A 22079-nucleotide genomic window follows, 5' to 3' on the forward strand; every position below is an offset into this window, starting at 1 on the left:
CTGACTTTCATTTCCATAAATCTTTTCTTCCCTACATCTTGTATTATTATTTGCCACAAGTTTCCATTCATCTCTATCCTGATTTAGATATTTGTTTTCCAAGTACTTTTTCTTCCCAACATCTTGCATTATTGTTTGATGCAGCTTTTCACGCTTTCCTATCCTGGGCCAGACTTTTCATTTCCATGTAGCCTACTTTTTCTTCCCTACAATTATATTATTTTTTGACAGTTCCGCTGTTCTCTATTCTGTACAGAACTTTTCATTTCCATTTACTTTTTCTTCCCTATATTTTGCATTGTTGTTTCACACAGCTGTCCGCTCTTTCCTATCCTGAGCCATATTTTTCATTATAATATACTTTTTCTTCCCTACATTTGGTATTATTGTTTCACACAGTTTTCCGCTTTTTCCTATCCTCAGCCAGACTTTTCATTTCCATGTGCAATTTCTTCCCTACATCTTATATTATTGTTTGACACAGCTTTCCACTCTTTTCTAACCTGAGTCAGACTTTTCATTTCCATGTACTTTTTCTTCCTTACATCTTGTATTATTGTTTGACACACTTTCCCCTCTTCTCTATTCTGAGCCAGACTTTTCATTTCCATGTACAATTTCTTCCCTACATCTTATATCATTGTTTGACACAGCTTTCCATTCTTAAGTATCCTGAGCAAGACTTTTCTTCCCTACATCTTGTATTATAGTTTGACACAGCTTTACACTCTTCCCTATCCTGAGCCAAACTTTTCATTTCCATTGATCTTTTCTTTCCTACATCTTATATTATTGTTTGACACAGCTTTCCACTCTTTTCTAACCTGAGTCAGACTTTTCATTTCCATGTACTTTTTCTTCCCTACATCTTGTATTATAGTTTGACACACTTTCCCCTCTTCTCTATTCGGAGCCAGACTTTTCATTTCCATGTACAATTTCTTCCCTACATCTTATATCATTGTTTGACACAGCTTTCCATTCTTAAGTATCCTGAGCAAGACTTTTCTTCCCTACATCTTGTATTATTGTTTGACACAGCTTTACACTCTTCCCTATCCTGAGCCAAACTTTTCATTTCCATTGATCTTTTCTTTCCTACATCTTATATTATTGTTTGACACAGCTTTCCACTCTTTTCTAACCTGAGTCAGACTTTTCATTTCCATGTACTTTTTCTTCCCTACATCTTGTATTATTGTTTGACACACTTTCCCCTCTTCTCTATTCTGAGCCAGATTTTTCATTTCCATGTACAATTTTTTCCCTACATCTTATATCATTGTTTGACACAGCTTTCCATTCTTAAGTATCCTGAGCAAGACTTTTCTTCCCTACATCTTGTATTATTGTTTGACACACTTTCCCCTCTTCTCTATTCTGAGCCAGATTTTTCATTTCCATGTACAATTTCTTCCCTACATCTTATATCATTGTTTGACACAGCTTTCCATTCTTAAGTATCCTGAGCAAGACTTTTCTTCCCTACATCTTGTATTATTGTTTGACACAGCTTTACACTCTTCCCTATCCTGAGCCAAACTTTTCATTTCCATTGATCTTTTCTTTCCTACATCTTGTATTATTGTTTGACACAGCTTTCCACTCTTTTCTAACCTGAGTCAGACTTTTCATTTCCATGTACTTTTTCTTCCCTACATCTTGTATTATTGTTTGACACACTTTCCCCTCTTCTCTATTCTGAGCCAGATTTTTCATTTCCATGTACAATTTCTTCCCTACATCTTATATCATTGTTTGACACAGCTTTCCATTCTTAAGTATCCTGAGCAAGACTTTTCTTCCCTACATCTTGTATTATTGTTTGACACACTTTCCCCTCTTCTCTATTCTGAGCCAGATTTTTCATTTCCATGTACAATTTCTTCCCTACATCTTATATCATTGTTTGACACAGCTTTCCATTCTTAAGTATCCTGAGCAAGACTTTTCTTCCCTACATCTTGTATTATTGTTTGACACAGCTTTACACTCTTCCCTATCCTGAGCCAAACTTTTCATTTCCATTGATCTTTTCTTTCCTACATCTTATATTATTGTTTGACACAGCTTTCCACTCTTTTCTAACCTGAGTCAGACTTTTCATTTCCATGTACTTTTTCTTCCTTACATCTTGTATTATTGTTTGACACACTTTCCCCTCTTCTCTATTCTGAGCCAGACTTTTCATTTCCATGTACAATTTCTTCCCTACATCTTATATCATTGTTTGACACAGCTTTCCATTCTTAAGTATCCTGAGCAAGACTTTTCTTCCCTACATCTTGTATTATTGTTTGACACAGCTTTCCACTCTTTTCTAACCTGAGTCAGACTTTTCATTTCCATGTACTTTTTCTTCCCTACATCTTGTATTATTGTTTGACACACTTTCCCCTCTTCTCTATTCTGAGCCAGATTTTTCATTTCCATGTACAATTTCTTCTCTACATTTTATATCATTGTTTGACACAGCTTTCCATTCTTAAGTATCCTGAGCAAGACTTTTCTTCCCTACATCTTGTATTATTGTTTGACACAGCTTTCCACTCTTTTCTAACCTGAGTCAGACTTTTCATTTCCATGTACTTTTTCTTCCTTACATCTTGTATTATTGTTTGACACACTTTCCCCTCTTCTCTATTCTGAGCCAGACTTTTCATTTCCATGTACAATTTCTTCCCTACATCTTATATCATTGTTTGACACAGCTTTCCATTCTTAAGTATCCTGAGCAAGACTTTTCTTCCCTACATCTTGTATTATTGTTTGACACAGCTTTACACTCTTCCCTATCCTGAGCCAAACTTTTCATTTCCATTGATCTTTTCTTTCCTACATCTTATATTATTGTTTGACACAGCTTTCCACTCTTTTCTAACCTGAGTCAGACTTTTCATTTCCATGTACTTTTTCTTCCTTACATCTTGTATTATTGTTTGACACACTTTCCCCTCTTCTCTATTCTGAGCCAGACTTTTCATTTCCATGTACAATTTCTTCCCTACATCTTATATCATTGTTTGACACAGCTTTCCATTCTTAAGTATCCTGAGCAAGACTTTTCTTCCCTACATCTTGTATTATTGTTTGACACAGCTTTCCACTCTTTTCTAACCTGAGTCAGACTTTTCATTTCCATGTACTTTTTCTTCCCTACATCTTGTATTATTGTTTGACACACTTTCCCCTCTTCTCTATTCTGAGCCAGATTTTTCATTTCCATGTACAATTTCTTCTCTACATTTTATATCATTGTTTGACACAGCTTTCCATTCTTAAGTATCCTGAGCAAGACTTTTCTTCCCTACATCTTGTATTATTGTTTGACACAGCTTTACACTCTTCCCTATCCTGAGCCAAACTTTTCATTTCCATTGATCTTTTCTTTCCTACATCTTATATTATTGTTTGACACAGCTTTCCACTCTTTTCTAACCTGAGTCAGACTTTTCATTTCCATGTACTTTTTCTTCCCTACATCTTGTATTATTGTTTGACACACTTTCCCCTCTTCTCTATTCTGAGCCAGACTTTTCATTTCCATGTACAATTTCTTCCCTACATCTTATATCATTGTTTGACACAGCTTTCCATTCTTAAGTATCCTGAGCAAGACTTTTCTTCCCTACATCTTGTATTATTGTTTGACACAGCTTTACACTCTTCCCTATCCTGAGCCAAACTTTTCATTTCCATTGATCTTTTCTTTCCTACATCTTATATTATTGTTTGACACAGCTTTCCACTCTTTTCTAACCTGAGTCAGACTTTTCATTTCCATGTACTTTTTCTTCCCTACATCTTGTATTATTGTTTGACACACTTTCCCCTCTTCTCTATTCTGAGCCAGACTTTTCATTTCCATGTACAATTTCTTCCCTACATCTTATATCATTGTTTGACACAGCTTTCCATTCTTAAGTATCCTGAGCAAGACTTTTCTTCCCTACATCTTGTATTATTGTTTGACACACTTTCCCCTCTTCTCTATTCTGAGCCAGACTTTTCATTTCCATGTACAATTTCTTCCCTACATCTTATATCATTGTTTGACACAGCTTTCCATTCTTAAGTATCCTGAGCAAGACTTTTCTTCCCTACATCTTGTATTATTGTTTGACACAGCTTTACACTCTTCCCTATCCTGAGCCAAACTTTTCATTTCCATTGATCTTTTCTTTCCTACATCTTATATTATTGTTTGACACAGCTTTCCACTCTTTTCTAACCTGAGTCAGACTTTTCATTTCCATGTACTTTTTCTTCCCTACATCTTGTATTATTGTTTGACACACTTTCCCCTCTTCTCTATTCTGAGCCAGATTTTTCATTTCCATGTACAATTTTTTCCCTACATCTTATATCATTGTTTGACACAGCTTTCCATTCTTAAGTATCCTGAGCAAGACTTTTCTTCCCTACATCTTGTATTATTGTTTGACACACTTTCCCCTCTTCTCTATTCTGAGCCAGACTTTTCATTTCCATGTACAATTTCTTCCCTACATCTTATATCATTGTTTGACACAGCTTTCCATTCTTAAGTATCCTGAGCAAGACTTTTCTTCCCTACATCTTGTATTATTGTTTGACACAGCTTTACACTCTTCCCTATCCTGAGCCAAACTTTTCATTTCCATTGATCTTTTCTTTCCTACATCTTATATTATTGTTTGACACAGCTTTCCACTCTTTTCTAACCTGAGTCAGACTTTTCATTTCCATGTACTTTTTCTTCCCTACATCTTGTATTATTGTTTGACACACTTTCCCCTCTTCTCTATTCTGAGCCAGATTTTTCATTTCCATGTACAATTTTTTCCCTACATCTTATATCATTGTTTGACACAGCTTTCCATTCTTAAGTATCCTGAGCAAGACTTTTCTTCCCTACATCTTGTATTATTGTTTGACACACTTTCCCCTCTTCTCTATTCTGAGCCAGATTTTTCATTTCCATGTACAATTTCTTCCCTACATCTTATATCATTGTTTGACACAGCTTTCCATTCTTAAGTATCCTGAGCAAGACTTTTCTTCCCTACATCTTGTATTATTGTTTGACACACTTTCCCCTCTTCTCTATTCTGAGCCAGATTTTTCATTTCCATGTACAATTTCTTCCCTACATCTTATATCATTGTTTGACACAGCTTTCCATTCTTAAGTATCCTGAGCAAGACTTTTCTTCCCTACATCTTGTATTATTGTTTGACACAGCTTTCCACTCTTTTCTAACCTGAGTCAGACTTTTCATTTCCATGTACTTTTTCTTCCCTACATCTTGTATTATTGTTTGACACACTTTCCCCTCTTCTCTATTCTGAGCCAGACTTTTCATTTCCATGTACAATTTCTTCCCTACATCTTATATCATTGTTTGACACAGCTTTCCATTCTTAAGTATCCTGAGCAAGACTTTTCTTCCCTACATCTTGTATTATTGTTTGACACAGCTTTCCACTCTTTTCTAACCTGAGTCAGACTTTTCATTTCCATGTACTTTTTCTTCCCTACATCTTGTATTATTGTTTGACACACTTTCCCCTCTTCTCTATTCTGAGCCAGATTTTTCATTTCCATGTACAATTTCTTCTCTACATTTTATATCATTGTTTGACACAGCTTTCCATTCTTAAGTATCCTGAGCAAGACTTTTCTTCCCTACATCTTGTATTATTGTTTGACACAGCTTTACACTCTTCCCTATCCTGAGCCAAACTTTTCATTTCCATTGATCTTTTCTTTCCTACATCTTATATTATTGTTTGACACAGCTTTCCACTCTTTTCTAACCTGAGTCAGACTTTTCATTTCCATGTACTTTTTCTTCCCTACATCTTGTATTATTGTTTGACACACTTTCCCCTCTTCTCTATTCTGAGCCAGATTTTTCATTTCCATGTACAATTTCTTCTCTACATTTCATATCATTGTTTGACACAGCTTTCCATTCTTAAGTATCCTGAGCAAGACTTTTCTTCCCTACATCTTGTATTATTGTTTGACACAGCTTTACACTCTTCCCTATCCTGAGCCAAACTTTTCATTTCCATTGATCTTTTCTTTCCTACATCTTATATTATTGTTTGACACAGCTTTCCACTCTTTTCTAACCTGAGTCAGACTTTTCATTTCCATGTACTTTTTCTTCCCTACATCTTGTATTATTGTTTGACACACTTTCCCCTCTTCTCTATTCTGAGCCAGATTTTTCATTTCCATGTACAATTTCTTCTCTACATTTTATATCATTGTTTGACACAGCTTTCCATTCTTAAGTATCCTGAGCAAGACTTTTCTTCCCTACATCTTGTATTATTGTTTGACACAGCTTTACACTCTTCCCTATCCTGAGCCAAACTTTTCATTTCCATTGATCTTTTCTTTCCTACATCTTATATTATTGTTTGACACAGCTTTCCACTCTTTTCTAACCTGAGTCAGACTTTTCATTTCCATGTACTTTTTCTTCCTTACATCTTGTATTATTGTTTGACACACTTTCCCCTCTTCTCTATTCTGAGCCAGACTTTTCATTTCCATGTACAATTTCTTCTCTACATCTTATATCATTGTTTGACACAGCTTTCCATTCTTAAGTATCCTGAGCAAGACTTTTCTTCCCTACATCTTGTATTATTGTTTGACACAGCTTTACACTCTTCCCTATCCTGAGCCAAACTTTTCATTTCCATTGATCTTTTCTTTCCTACATCTTATATTATTGTTTGACACAGCTTTCCACTCTTTTCTAACCTGAGTCAGACTTTTCATTTCCATGTACTTTTTCTTCCTTACATCTTGTATTATTGTTTGACACACTTTCCCCTCTTCTCTATTCTGAGCCAGATTTTTCATTTCCATGTACAATTTCTTCTCTACATCTTATATCATTGTTTGACACAGCTTTCCATTCTTAAGTATCCTGAGCAAGACTTTTCTTCCCTACATCTTGTATTATTGTTTGACACAGCTTTACACTCTTCCCTATCCTGAGCCAAACTTTTCATTTCCATTGATCTTTTCTTTCCTACATCTTATATTATTGTTTGACACAGCTTTCCACTCTTTTCTAACCTGAGTCAGACTTTTCATTTCCATGTACTTTTTCTTCCTTACATCTTCTATTATTGTTTGACACACTTTCCCCTCTTCTCTATTCTAAGCCAGATTTTTCATTTCCATGTACAATTTCTTCTCTACATTTTATATCATTGTTTGACACAGCTTTCCATTCTTAAGTATCCTGAGCAAGACTTTTCTTCCCTACATCTTGTATTATTGTTTGACACAGCTTTCCACTCTTTTCTAACCTGAGTCAGACTTTTCATTTCCATGTACTTTTTCTTCCCTACATCTTGTATTATTGTTTGACACACTTTCCCCTCTTCTCTATTCTGAGCCAGACTTTTCATTTCCATGTACAATTTCTTCCCTACATCTTATATCATTGTTTGACACAGCTTTCCATTCTTAAGTATCCTGAGCAAGACTTTTCTTCCCTACATCTTGTATTATTGTTTGACACAGCTTTCCACTCTTTTCTAACCTGAGTCAGACTTTTCATTTCCATGTACTTTTTCTTCCCTACATCTTGTATTATTGTTTGACACACTTTCCCCTCTTCTCTATTCTGAGCCAGATTTTTCATTTCCATGTACAATTTCTTCTCTACATTTTATACCATTGTTTGACACAGCTTTCCATTCTTAAGTATCCTGAGCAAGACTTTTCTTCCCTATATCTTGTATTATTGTTTGACACAGCTTTACACTCTTCCCTATCCTGAGCCAAACTTTTCATTTCCATTGATCTTTTCTTTCCTACATCTTATATTATTGTTTGACACAGCTTTCCACTCTTTTCTAACCTGAGTCAGACTTTTCATTTCCATGTACTTTTTCTTCCCTACGTCTTGTATTATTGTTTGACACACTTTCCCCTCTTCTCTATTCTGAGCCAGATTTTTCATTTCCATGTACAATTTCTTCTCTACATTTTATATCATTGTTTGACACAGCTTTCCATTCTTAAGTATCCTGAGCAAGACTTTTCTTCCCTACATCTTGTATTATTGTTTGACACAGCTTTACACTCTTCCCTATCCTGAGCCAAACTTTTCATTTCCATTGATCTTTTCTTTCCTACATCTTATATTATTGTTTGACACAGCTTTCCACTCTTTTCTAACCTGAGTCAGACTTTTCATTTCCATGTACTTTTTCTTCCTTACATCTTGTATTATTGTTTGACACACTTTCCCCTCTTCTCTATTCTGAGCCAGACTTTTCATTTCCATGTACAATTTCTTCTCTACATCTTATATCATTGTTTGACACAGCTTTCCATTCTTAAGTATCCTGAGCAAGACTTTTCTTCCCTACATCTTGTATTATTGTTTGACACAGCTTTACACTCTTCCCTATCCTGAGCCAAACTTTTCATTTCCATTGATCTTTTCTTTCCTACATCTTATATTATTGTTTGACACAGCTTTCCACTCTTTTCTAACCTGAGTCAGACTTTTCATTTCCATGTACTTTTTCTTCCTTACATCTTGTATTATTGTTTGACACACTTTCCCCTCTTCTCTATTCTGAGCCAGATTTTTCATTTCCATGTACAATTTCTTCTCTACATCTTATATCATTGTTTGACACAGCTTTCCATTCTTAAGTATCCTGAGCAAGACTTTTCTTCCCTACATCTTGTATTATTGTTTGACACAGCTTTACACTCTTTTCTAACCTGAGTCAGACTTTTCATTTCCATGTACTTTTTCTTCCCTACATCTTGTATTATTGTTTGACACACTTTCCCCTCTTCTCTATTCTGAGCCAGATTTTTCATTTCCATGTACAATTTCTTCCCTACATCTTATATCATTGTTTGACACAGCTTTCCATTCTTAAGTATCCTGAGCAAGACTTTTCTTCCCTACATCTTGTATTATTGTTTGACACAGCTTTACACTCTTCCCTATCCTGAGCCAAACTTTTCATTTCCATTGATCTTTTCTTTCCTACATCTTATATTATTGTTTGACACAGCTTTCCACTCTTTTCTAACCTGAGTCAGACTTTTCATTTCCATGTACTTTTTCTTCCTTACATCTTGTATTATTGTTTGACACACTTTCCCCTCTTCTCTATTCTGAGCCAGACTTTTCATTTCCATGTACAATTTCTTCTCTACATCTTATATCATTGTTTGACACAGCTTTCCATTCTTAAGTATCCTGAGCAAGACTTTTCTTCCCTACATCTTGTATTATTGTTTGACACAGCTTTACACTCTTCCCTATCCTGAGCCAAACTTTTCATTTCCATTGATCTTTTCTTTCCTACATCTTATATTATTGTTTGACACAGCTTTCCACTCTTTTCTAACCTGAGTCAGACTTTTCATTTCCATGTACTTTTTCTTCCTTACATCTTGTATTATTGTTTGACACACTTTCCCCTCTTCTCTATTCTGAGCCAGATTTTTCATTTCCATGTACAATTTCTTCTCTACATTTTATATCATTGTTTGACACAGCTTTCCATTCTTAAGTATCCTGAGCAAGACTTTTCTTCCCTACATCTTGTATTATTGTTTGACACAGCTTTACACTCTTCCCTATCCTGAGCCAAACTTTTCATTTCCATTGATCTTTTCTTTCCTACATCTTATATTATTGTTTGACACAGCTTTCCACTCTTTTCTAACCTGAGTCAGACTTTTCATTTCCATGTACTTTTTCTTCCTTACATCTTGTATTATTGTTTGACACACTTTCCCCTCTTCTCTATTCTGAGCCAGACTTTTCATTTCCATGTACAATTTCTTCTCTACATCTTATATCATTGTTTGACACAGCTTTCCATTCTTAAGTATCCTGAGCAAGACTTTTCCTTCCTACATCTTGTATTATTGTTTGACACAGCTTTACACTCTTCCCTATCCTGAGCCAAACTTTTCATTTCCATTGATCTTTTCTTTCCTACATCTTATATTATTGTTTGACACAGCTTTCCACTCTTTTCTAACCTGAGTCAGACTTTTCATTTCCATGTACTTTTTCTTCCTTACATCTTGTATTATTGTTTGACACACTTTCCCCTCTTCTCTATTCTGAGCCAGATTTTTCATTTCCATGTACAATTTCTTCTCTACATCTTATATCATTGTTTGACACAGCTTTCCATTCTTAAGTATCCTGAGCAAGACTTTTCTTCCCTACATCTTGTATTATTGTTTGACACAGCTTTACACTCTTCCCTATCCTGAGCCAAACTTTTCATTTCCATTGATCTTTTCTTTCCTACATCTTATATTATTGTTTGACACAGCTTTCCACTCTTTTCTAACCTGAGTCAGACTTTTCATTTCCATGTACTTTTTCTTCCCTACATCTTGTATTATTGTTTGACACACTTTCCCCTCTTCTCTATTCTGAGCCAGATTTTTCATTTCCATGTACAATTTCTTCTCTACATTTTATATCATTGTTTGACACAGCTTTCCATTCTTAAGTATCCTGAGCAAGACTTTTCTTCCCTACATCTTGTATTATTGTTTGACACAGCTTTACACTCTTCCCTATCCTGAGCCAAACTTTTCATTTCCATTGATCTTTTCTTTCCTACATCTTATATTATTGTTTGACACAGCTTTCCACTCTTTTCTAACCTGAGTCAGACTTTTCATTTCCATGTACTTTTTCTTCCTTACATCTTGTATTATTGTTTGACACACTTTCCCCTCTTCTCTATTCTGAGCCAGACTTTTCATTTCCATGTACAATTTCTTCCCTACATCTTATATCATTGTTTGACACAGCTTTCCATTCTTAAGTATCCTGAGCAAGACTTTTCTTCCCTACATCTTGTATTATTGTTTGACACAGCTTTCCACTCTTTTCTAACCTGAGTCAGACTTTTCATTTCCATGTACTTTTTCTTCCCTACATCTTGTATTATTGTTTGACACACTTTCCCCTCTTCTCTATTCTGAGCCAGATTTTTCATTTCCATGTACAATTTCTTCTCTACATTTTATATCATTGTTTGACACAGCTTTCCATTCTTAAGTATCCTGAGCAAGACTTTTCTTCCCTACATCTTGTATTATTGTTTGACACAGCTTTACACTCTTCCCTATCCTGAGCCAAACTTTTCATTTCCATTGATCTTTTCTTTCCTACATCTTATATTATTGTTTGACACAGCTTTCCACTCTTTTCTAACCTGAGTCAGACTTTTCATTTCCATGTACTTTTTCTTCCCTACATCTTGTATTATTGTTTGACACACTTTCCCCTCTTCTCTATTCTGAGCCAGATTTTTCATTTCCATGTACAATTTCTTCTCTACATTTTATATCATTGTTTGACACAGCTTTCCATTCTTAAGTATCCTGAGCAAGACTTTTCTTCCCTACATCTTGTATTATTGTTTGACACAGCTTTCCACTCTTTTCTAACCTGAGTCAGACTTTTCATTTCCATGTACTTTTTCTTCCTTACATCTTGTATTATTGTTTGACACACTTTCCCCTCTTCTCTATTCTGAGCCAGACTTTTCATTTCCATGTACAATTTCTTCCCTACATCTTATATCATTGTTTGACACAGCTTTCCATTCTTAAGTATCCTGAGCAAGACTTTTCTTCCCTACATCTTGTATTATTGTTTGACACAGCTTTCCACTCTTTTCTAACCTGAGTCAGACTTTTCATTTCCATGTACTTTTTCTTCCCTACATCTTGTATTATTGTTTGACACACTTTCCCCTCTTCTCTATTCTGAGCCAGACTTTTCATTTCCATGTACAATTTCTTCCCTACATCTTATATCATTGTTTGACACAGCTTTCCATTCTTAAGTATCCTGAGCAAGACTTTTCTTCCCTACATCTTGTATTATTGTTTGACACAGCTTTACACTCTTCCCTGTCCTGAGCCAAACTTTTCATTTCCATTGATCTTTTCTTTCCTACATCTTATATTATTGTTTGACACAGCTTTCCACTCTTTTCTAACCTGAGTCAGACTTTTCATTTCCATGTACTTTTTCTTCCCTACATCTTGTATTATTGTTTGACACACTTTCCCCTCTTCTCTATTCTGAGCCAGACTTTTCATTTCCATGTACAATTTCTTCCCTACATCTTATATCATTGTTTGACACAGCTTTCCATTCTTAAGTATCCTGAGCAAGACTTTTCTTCCCTACATCTTGTATTATTGTTTGACACAGCTTTACACTCTTCCCTGTCCTGAGCCAAACTTTTCATTTCCATTGATCTTTTCTTTCCTACATCTTATATTATTGTTTGACACAGCTTTCCACTCTTTTCTAACCTGAGTCAGACTTTTCATTTCCATGTACTTTTTCTTCCTTACATCTTGTATTATTGTTTGACACACTTTCCCCTCTTCTCTATTCTGAGCCAGACTTTTCATTTCCATGTACAATTTCTTCCCTACATCTTATATCATTGTTTGACACAGCTTTCCATTCTTAAGTATCCTGAGCAAGACTTTTCTTCCCTACATCTTGTATTATTGTTTGACACAGCTTTCCACTCTTTTCTAACCTGAGTCAGACTTTTCATTTCCATGTACTTTTTCTTCCCTACATCTTGTATTATTGTTTGACACACTTTCCCCTCTTCTCTATTCTGAGCCAGATTTTTCATTTCCATGTACAATTTCTTCTCTACATTTTATATCATTGTTTGACACAGCTTTCCATTCTTAAGTATCCTGAGCAAGACTTTTCTTCCCTACATCTTGTATTATTGTTTGACACAGCTTTACACTCTTCCCTATCCTGAGCCAAACTTTTCATTTCCATTGATCTTTTCTTTCCTACATCTTATATTATTGTTTGACACAGCTTTCCACTCTTTTCTAACCTGAGTCAGACTTTTCATTTCCATGTACTTTTTCTTTCCTACATCTTGTATTATTGTTTGACACACTTTCCCCTCTTCTCTATTCTGAGCCAGATTTTTCATTTCCATGTACAATTTCTTCTCTACATTTTATATCATTGTTTGACACAGCTTTCCATTCTTAAGTATCCTGAGCAAGACTTTTCTTCCCTACATCTTGTATTATTGTTTGACACAGCTTTACACTCTTCCCTGTCCTGAGCCAAACTTTTCATTTCCATTGATCTTTTCTTTCCTACATCTTATATTATTGTTTGACACAGCTTTCCACTCTTTTCTAACCTGAGTCAGACTTTTCATTTCCATGTACTTTTTCTTCCCTACATCTTGTATTATTGTTTGACACACTTTCCCCTCTTCTCTATTCTGAGCCAGATTTTTCATTTCCATGTACAATTTCTTCTCTACATTTTATATCATTGTTTGACACAGCTTTCCATTCTTAAGTATCCTGAGCAAGACTTTTCTTCCCTACATCTTGTATTATTGTTTGACACAGCTTTACACTCTTCCCTATCCTGAGCCAAACTTTTCATTTCCATTGATCTTTTCTTTCCTACATCTTATATTATTGTTTGACACAGCTTTCCACTCTTTTCTAACCTGAGTCAGACTTTTCATTTCCATGTACTTTTTCTTCCTTACATCTTGTATTATTGTTTGACACACTTTCCCCTCTTCTCTATTCTGAGCCAGACTTTTCATTTCCATGTACAATTTCTTCCCTACATCTTATATCATTGTTTGACACAGCTTTCCATTCTTAAGTATCCTGAGCAAGACTTTTCTTCCCTACATCTTGTATTATTGTTTGACACAGCTTTACACTCTTCCCTATCCTGAGCCAAACTTTTCATTTCCATTGATCTTTTCTTTCCTACATCTTATATTATTGTTTGACACAGCTTTCCACTCTTTTCTAACCTGAGTCAGACTTTTCATTTCCATGTACTTTTTCTTCCCTACATCTTGTATTATTGTTTGACACACTTTCCCCTCTTCTCTATTCTGAGCCAGATTTTTCATTTCCATGTACAATTTCTTCTCTACATTTTATATCATTGTTTGACACAGCTTTCCATTCTTAAGTATCCTGAGCAAGACTTTTCTTCCCTACATCTTGTATTATTGTTTGACACAGCTTTACACTCTTCCCTATCCTGAGCCAAACTTTTCATTTCCATTGATCTTTTCTTTCCTACATCTTATATTATTGTTTGACACAGCTTTCCACTCTTTTCTAACCTGAGTCAGACTTTTCATTTCCATGTACTTTTTCTTCCCTACATCTTGTATTATTGTTTGACACACTTTCCCCTCTTCTCTATTCTGAGCCAGATTTTTCATTTCCATGTACAATTTCTTCTCTACATTTTATATCATTGTTTGACACAGCTTTCCATTCTTAAGTATCCTGAGCAAGACTTTTCTTCCCTACATCTTGTATTATTGTTTGACACAGCTTTACACTCTTCCCTATCCTGAGCCAAACTTTTCATTTCCATTGATCTTTTCTTTCCTACATCTTATATTATTGTTTGACACAGCTTTCCACTCTTTTCTAACCTGAGTCAGACTTTTCATTTCCATGTACTTTTTCTTCCTTACATCTTGTATTATTGTTTGACACACTTTCCCCTCTTCTCTATTCTGAGCCAGACTTTTCATTTCCATGTACAATTTCTTCCCTACATCTTATATCATTGTTTGACACAGCTTTCCATTCTTAAGTATCCTGAGCAAGACTTTTCTTCCCTACATCTTGTATTATTGTTTGACACAGCTTTACACTCTTCCCTATCCTGAGCCAAACTTTTCATTTCCATTGATCTTTTCTTTCCTACATCTTATATTATTGTTTGACACAGCTTTCCACTCTTTTCTAACCTGAGTCAGACTTTTCATTTCCATGTACTTTTTCTTCCCTACATCTTGTATTATTGTTTGACACACTTTCCCCTCTTCTCTATTCTGAGCCAGATTTTTCATTTCCATGTACAATTTCTTCTCTACATTTTATATCATTGTTTGACACAGCTTTCCATTCTTAAGTATCCTGAGCAAGACTTTTCTTCCCTACATCTTGTATTATTGTTTGACACAGCTTTACACTCTTCCCTATCCTGAGCCAAACTTTTCATTTCCATTGATCTTTTCTTTCCTACATCTTATATTATTGTTTGACACAGCTTTCCACTCTTTTCTAACCTGAGTCAGACTTTTCATTTCCATGTACTTTTTCTTCCCTACATCTTGTATTATTGTTTGACACACTTTCCCCTCTTCTCTATTCTGAGCCAGACTTTTCATTTCCATGTACAATTTCTTCCCTACATCTTATATCATTGTTTGACACAGCTTTCCATTCTTAAGTATCCTGAGCAAGACTTTTCTTCCCTACATCTTGTATTATTGTTTGACACAGCTTTACACTCTTCCCTATCCTGAGCCAAACTTTTCATTTCCATTGATCTTTTCTTTCCTACATCTTATATTATTGTTTGACACAGCTTTCCACTCTTTTCTAACCTGAGTCAGACTTTTCATTTCCATGTACTTTTTCTTCCCTACATCTTGTATTATTGTTTGACACACTTTCCCCTCTTCTCTATTCTGAGCCAGACTTTTCATTTCCATGTACAATTTCTTCCCTACATCTTATATCATTGTTTGACACAGCTTTCCATTCTTAAGTATCCTGAGCAAGACTTTTCTTCCCTACATCTTGTATTATTGTTTGACACAGCTTTACACTCTTCCCTATCCTGAGCCAAACTTTTCATTTCCATTGATCTTTTCTTTCCTACATCTTATATTATTGTTTGACACAGCTTTCCACTCTTTTCTAACCTGAGTCAGACTTTTCATTTCCATGTACTTTTTCTTCCTTACATCTTGTATTATTGTTTGACACAGTTTTCCACTCTTCCCTATCCTAAGCCAGACTTTTCATTTCCATATACTTTTTCTTCCCTACATCTTGTATTATTGTTTGACACAGGTTTCCACTCTTCCCAATCCTAAGCCAGACTTTTCATTTCCATGTACAATTTCTTCTTCACATCTTGTATTATTTGGTCCATATATTTCAATCTTAGCTGTACTTCAGGATATTTTTCTTCCGCAATTTCCTCCTCAACTACTAACGTGATTCACTCCATGTCTCATAATGTGTCCAATCATCCTATTTGGTCTTTTCGAATGGGACACATTTTATTTTTACCTGTAAAGCCTTTAATAAATTCTATCAAGTCCAGTAAGGAGAATCGCTCGAAACTTTCATTATCCATATATAGTCGTTTTTACCCGTCAAGATATTAATGAACTAGTTCTATTAACGACTTAGGCTGTGATAATCGCTCTCGCTGTATATTGAATGACATATTTTTAAAAATCGCTTTTGTTTGAGAGTTAATTTGTAGAGTAATGGACGTTCTAAGAGCAAAATCTTATAAAGCCAACTGTGTGATCCTAGTAAGTCGATTTCGAACCACATAAGGCCCTTCTGCTTCACAGGTATCCGAGGAAAATACCGTAAAAAGAGAGAGTGAGAAACATTTTTACATGCCCTCAACGCTAGAAAGACAGGTTTTATCTTTGTGTTTTTTGCAACCACAATTTCTCAGTTAAGTACCGTGTTGTGCATCAGTTTCATCCCCATTTCGTTGCGTTCATTTCGTATTCTGAGCTACAACTGATGGCACAGCACCGGCACATAACTGAGAAATTGTGGTTGAATTTAAATAAAATTCAAATGTTTCTAATTTTGAAAAAAATGACTAGTTGTGGGAAAGGTAAGAGAAAGAGAAAGGTTTTAACTGAGATAAAGGAATGAGCATTAGCCTGATAGATCCAACGAGGCTGGCGTCGTCCTGGTCATCTGGAACGATGAATGTCTTTCTCTGGAGGAGCCTGGATAAACTGGAGACAGTCAACATCTGGATCTCTATCCTGTTGATCTGCAAGGGGCGTCGATAATGCGTCTTTACGATGATGTTCTCTTACACCTTCATTCCACTAGTCTCAACTTAAGCTTGATGTATCTGCGGTGATAAACCAACAGAATAGTACTCTTGACTTATGGACCTGGTTATTCTCCAACGGTGCATCCGCTTCTCTTGTCGATCCTGCACCTATCCTAACCGTGTGTCGAATACCCTTTTGTTGATGTGTTCTCCTTGGTTTTGTGTGGCTGAAGAATGATGACTTAGGAGTTCAATGAATCGGGGAGTATCAGGCTATGCTTGAAGGTATGCGGAAAGGCAATTAGGAAACTAGTCGAGTTTATTAACAAATATGTGTTTACAGAGACTGTCTGGGAATGTACAATCTTGATCAAAGTTTTTATTCCTTTGGGTTTTCAAGAGTTCATGATTCTGTCGTTAATAATGTAATTTAATAAAATAATTGAATTTAGCGAATTAAGTTAAGAGTTTACGTACACAGTTATCACATGGTCACTTCACATCTAATACACAGCTACTTCACAGTTAGAATGGTAAACTGTGACTAAGAATTGGTTTTTAAGTATGAATTCGGCGTTCCAGGGACAGATGTTATTTTCATTCTTAACTGTCTACTAATTTTAGATTTGATTTTAGCGTCGTTTTCAGTATCAAAGCTATATGAGATGTGAACCTACAGCTTGAGCATGGGATCCGAACCACACGAACTCCTCCGTTAAACGAACCCGTGTCTCCCACACCTAAGGCGCGTATGCTAACCGCTTAGCTATGATTGATCTCAACTATCTACTAAAACCGGAAGAGATAGTAGAAATTTACAATCTCATCTTTGAATATTGACCCACATGGGGCAAAAATGGTAAGGTATATCATGAAATCATATATATCATGAAATGGTTTCTTAATGTGAATGTCCTGTCCCAAGAATAAGTTCGGACTTGTTTCTAATGTGTTTATTCAAACCGGAAATAGTACACACTGTTAACAATTGTAGTTTCCTTATTGATTCCCGTAGAGCAAAACGGTAAGTCAGCGAGAAATGGTTTATACTGAGATCCAACAACTATCAATATAGCTCGGCGGCAATGACTTGAAGTCTGAAACGCTGAAATTGCAGGAAATCATAAACTAACGCACAACATTGTATTAGCATCTGCTTGCAATAGTTGATTGAGAATGTAGCATTTCTATTGTGCTGCCAAAATGTCTTGAGCCGTAGCAAAAATGCGAACTAAAGCTCACACCCTCACACACCCACGCGTTGAGCCAATAAGGGTTCAGCTGTTGCTAAGCGAGAGAAAGGGAGTGGAATTTCTTCAGCCGATAGCAGCGCTTACAACGGAAGACTAAGGATCAAGTCAATGTGGTATATCTTTAGCTATTGCCTTCCGTATTTGACAATGTTATGGTTTGTTATGGAATATTTAGCTATAATTCCAACTCAGCGATTAAGTCATTTTTGTCGGGCTTAAGTTTTATCTCCCCCTTCTCTCCTGCTTATTCTAACTCACAAATCTAACTAACTTCTGCTTACAATATTATACCTCGGTAATTCGGAAGTCTACTGTAGTTCCACATTGTGAAACGAAATTCCCTTGTTTTTATTTGAGGATGGGAAGGGAGATTTGTCTTTTGCTTTAAAAAAGGATGGAAACCCTGGTTTTTAGTGCTTCTTTTGCGATACATTTCATTCTTTGTTTCGCTGGGGACCGTCTTCGTTCAGAAGATAGAAGAGCTGACGGTGCGATTCAAGAATTCTCCGTGTCCTTTCGGATTCATTGTTGGCGCTTCGTCTAGGATTTTTTTTTTGGTACATTGTAGCTATTTTGCCATTCTTTCCTTGGCACTTCCTTTTCTTCAGAACGAATGAGGTAAACCGGATAAACGATAATTCTAAAACAATTATTTGTTGTTGTAACGCCTGTGAATGTTTGTTCATTGTTTGGATTTCTCTGTTGTGGCTCGTAGACATGTGTTGATGATGACATTCAGAGGTCGACTTGGATCTGTTGTTTTGTGAGCTGCGTAAATAATTGCTTCTTTAGGTTTTCAACTGCCGACAAAATAAAGAAAGGAAAAAAAAAACAAAGGATTGGGTTAATTGAAGGGGAATTTTCAGGACTTCATTCTTTACATTTTTGTCATTTAAACAAGCATTTTTTAGGAATGTAGCGATTTTCTTTTGACGGAATTCGATGATAACTGTGTAATTAACCGTAAATAAACACGTCTTGATATTTTCTTCTTCTTTTTCTTTTTCTTCTTATATTATTATTATTATTATTATTATTATTATTATTATTATTATTATTTCATTTCCACAACTGAAGATTGGTATATTGTACGTAGTGCTATTGTTTAACATCACTTTAAATCTTACTAATACTTAGATTACCTACTCAAAAGAGAGCGTTCGGAGAAAACCGTGCAAACTTCATATCCACTCAGATATTTTTCGCATACGTGGTTGCTTGTCCGATCTCCCAGTTACTTATCAAATAATATTTTGATGAATCGGTTATGGGTAATAAGTAGGGCAACCCAAAGGCACAAAAAGCATAACAGCAATTTACACATATGGTTGGTACTTTGAACATGGTTGTGGTTGTCTAAGGGTCCGGAAGGAACTAATTTTAAAAGCATAATAAAGCATAATTTTGGAAAATAAAGCATAAAGCATAATTTCAAATATATAGCACAATTCTTGGAAAATTCTGTTTAACTGCAAGTTTAACATACTGTATTATTATTGTTAACCAATATTTACAGTGCAAAACCTTTGACAACATAACAATGCAACAATGAAAATCTTATTTTTATTTCTGTAAATTTTTCGGTGTAACCCTTTGAAGTGGAGAAAAGAAAAAAGGAAAACAAGAAAATTTTCTCCCAACAATGAATGAATAATAGTTTTATTCTAAATGTAACTGCGCAGTCAGTGTTGCCACACTTGGTACAATTGTACCAAATTCAGCCCTTTTTGTCATTCATAGGACCGTTGGTACCACGCTGGCATTTTCAGCCCCTTTTGTGAAAAAGTTGGTACATTTCTACACAATTCAGCACCATTTAACAAATACTTGTGACATTTTCAAAAGTGTCAGTAAGATCTCTACATCTCACGTTACTTATACTGTGTGTTGGACTCTTAAAAAATGTTGTTGAACTTGCATTCTGTGGCGTTGCACCGCTTAACACTAGGAACTTTGTGTGGAAAATTCGTAATTCGAACTATACTGGCATACAAATGACGCTAGATGAGCGCATCCGCGCCGCGCATGAAGGAGACAAGAAGGAAACAGTGTTGTCAAAATATTACCTTCAAATCTTTTTTTTTTTTTAAAAAAAAAGAACCACACAAACACGTTGATTCAAATGTTCAATATTCTGAAGAAGACCAGCGTGTGCTCAAATAAGTCTATAATTTATGTCATTGCAAAGATTGTACACCAAAAGATAAAAGCACGAAAAATACATTGTCATAATTACTGGCTTAGTGGGCTAAGTTATCTACTAGTAACGCTATATTGACGAATACAAATATATCCGAACATTTCTGCGTTTTATAGATCTATATCGACACGTTGATTTGTACTCTTGGAAGAGGGGGGGGGGGTGTTCTAGAACATTATCTCTTTCAGTTTCGTGTTATAGAATCGTGTATTACACTGGTATAAAATTCAGCCCTTTTTGCTTCAATTTGGTACTATTTTTCAGCACACTTCAAAGCTAGGACTGTGGCAACACTGTGCGCAGTTATGTATGATGATTGGAAATGTACAGAAAGTGCACAAGAACTCCACGTGTGTACCTCTTGAATTTGAGTACTTTTGGTGGCATCTTTTACTTTCCCTTTTTGCATTTATGCACCTCTAAGGAGCACACAAGTGATAAAAAGACTGACTGGAGTAAAGCATATCTCTTTACAAGTGCATTAGGTAGAAAGTTCATTAAATATGAAAGAAACTGGTTGCATAAAATATTAATAAATAGATCAAGATATTTAGAATATTCAATGTATAGTAAATATTATACATTATACACGATTTATGTTAAACAATGATTGAAATTAACAATAAAGCATAATTTGGAAAAATATAAAGCATAATTAAGCAAAAAATAAAGCATAATGTGAGTTGCTCTAGTAATAAGCTTCTTCATGGATAATTCTTTTGCCCAGTATATCCGAGTCAAATTTCCGGTGAGAGCTCATACTGTTCGAATCACGTTTAGCAGTAGATCCGTGTCTCATGTAAACTTGATTCTAAATCATCATCATCATCATCATCATAGTTATTCTGACAGGTCACTTGCCTCAACTGAGAAGCTTCCATGCTCCACGATCTTCCGCTAACCTCTTCGTTTTCACGTATGATTTTTCAGTTTTGATATCGTCAATTGTAGCCTCCTTCTCCCCCTCTCTCTTTTTCCTGCCACCATATACCCTCTAGCACATTCCTCATAATACATTTCCTTCTTGGCCAATGTCCCAACCAGTTTCTCTTCCTCTTCTTAATAATATCTAAAATTGTTTTTTTTCTTCCTCATCATTTCTAACATCCTCTCTTTCCTTTCCTCTCGACCCAGCTAATTTCTTTCATTCTTCTCTACACCCACGTAAAAAGTCCACAACGTTTCTCGTGTCTTTGGAACTCTTGTTACCGTCTTCTTATGAACATGTTTGTTTCTTCCAAAGCTTCTTTGCACCATTCTTCTCCATATTGACATTCGGAAGGGATCTACGTTTTTGCATTGTTCTTTCGTTATATAAACACTGTTGTTATTCGAAGACCATTTTTTTTTTAAATTCTCTTATTTTCCCAATTTGTTAATTTTGTTTCCTGAGAAAGCTTTCTCTTATGCAGCCAAGCTTTTTACCCTCTTCTTTTCGTTTCTATCTTTTGATGATTTACTATTGCGTAAATCCTGTTTTCAGCAAAGAGTGTAGCGCAGCGACGACCGCACAAGTTGTAGTATTAGCGGTTGACCATACGATAAGATAAACTCTGGAAGCTTAGGCATCTCTAACCAACCTACTTTTAGGCATGTCGTCGTGAGAGTTGGGATGTTTGTTCAAGGGCGGTTGCAGCAGATATCGAAGGAGGGGCGGGGGGGAAGGGAGGGATATGCTTTAAAAGCAAATGCAAACAAAACAATGCAGGACGAG

The 22079-nt window shown here is 35.5% G+C and overlaps 1 protein-coding gene across 3 annotated transcripts in view; it reads left to right on the top strand.

Moving 5' to 3' along the window:
• The window catches only part of Rbp6 (RNA-binding protein 6), a 1467626-nt gene that overhangs the window by 722687 nt on the left and 722860 nt on the right, over positions 1 to 22079 (top strand). The window lies entirely within an intron of this gene.

This window comes from Thermobia domestica, chromosome 9 (assembly GCF_964235325.1).
Source record: "Thermobia domestica chromosome 9, izTheDome1.hap1.1, whole genome shotgun sequence".
Taxonomy (NCBI): Eukaryota; Metazoa; Arthropoda; class Insecta; order Zygentoma; family Lepismatidae; genus Thermobia; species Thermobia domestica.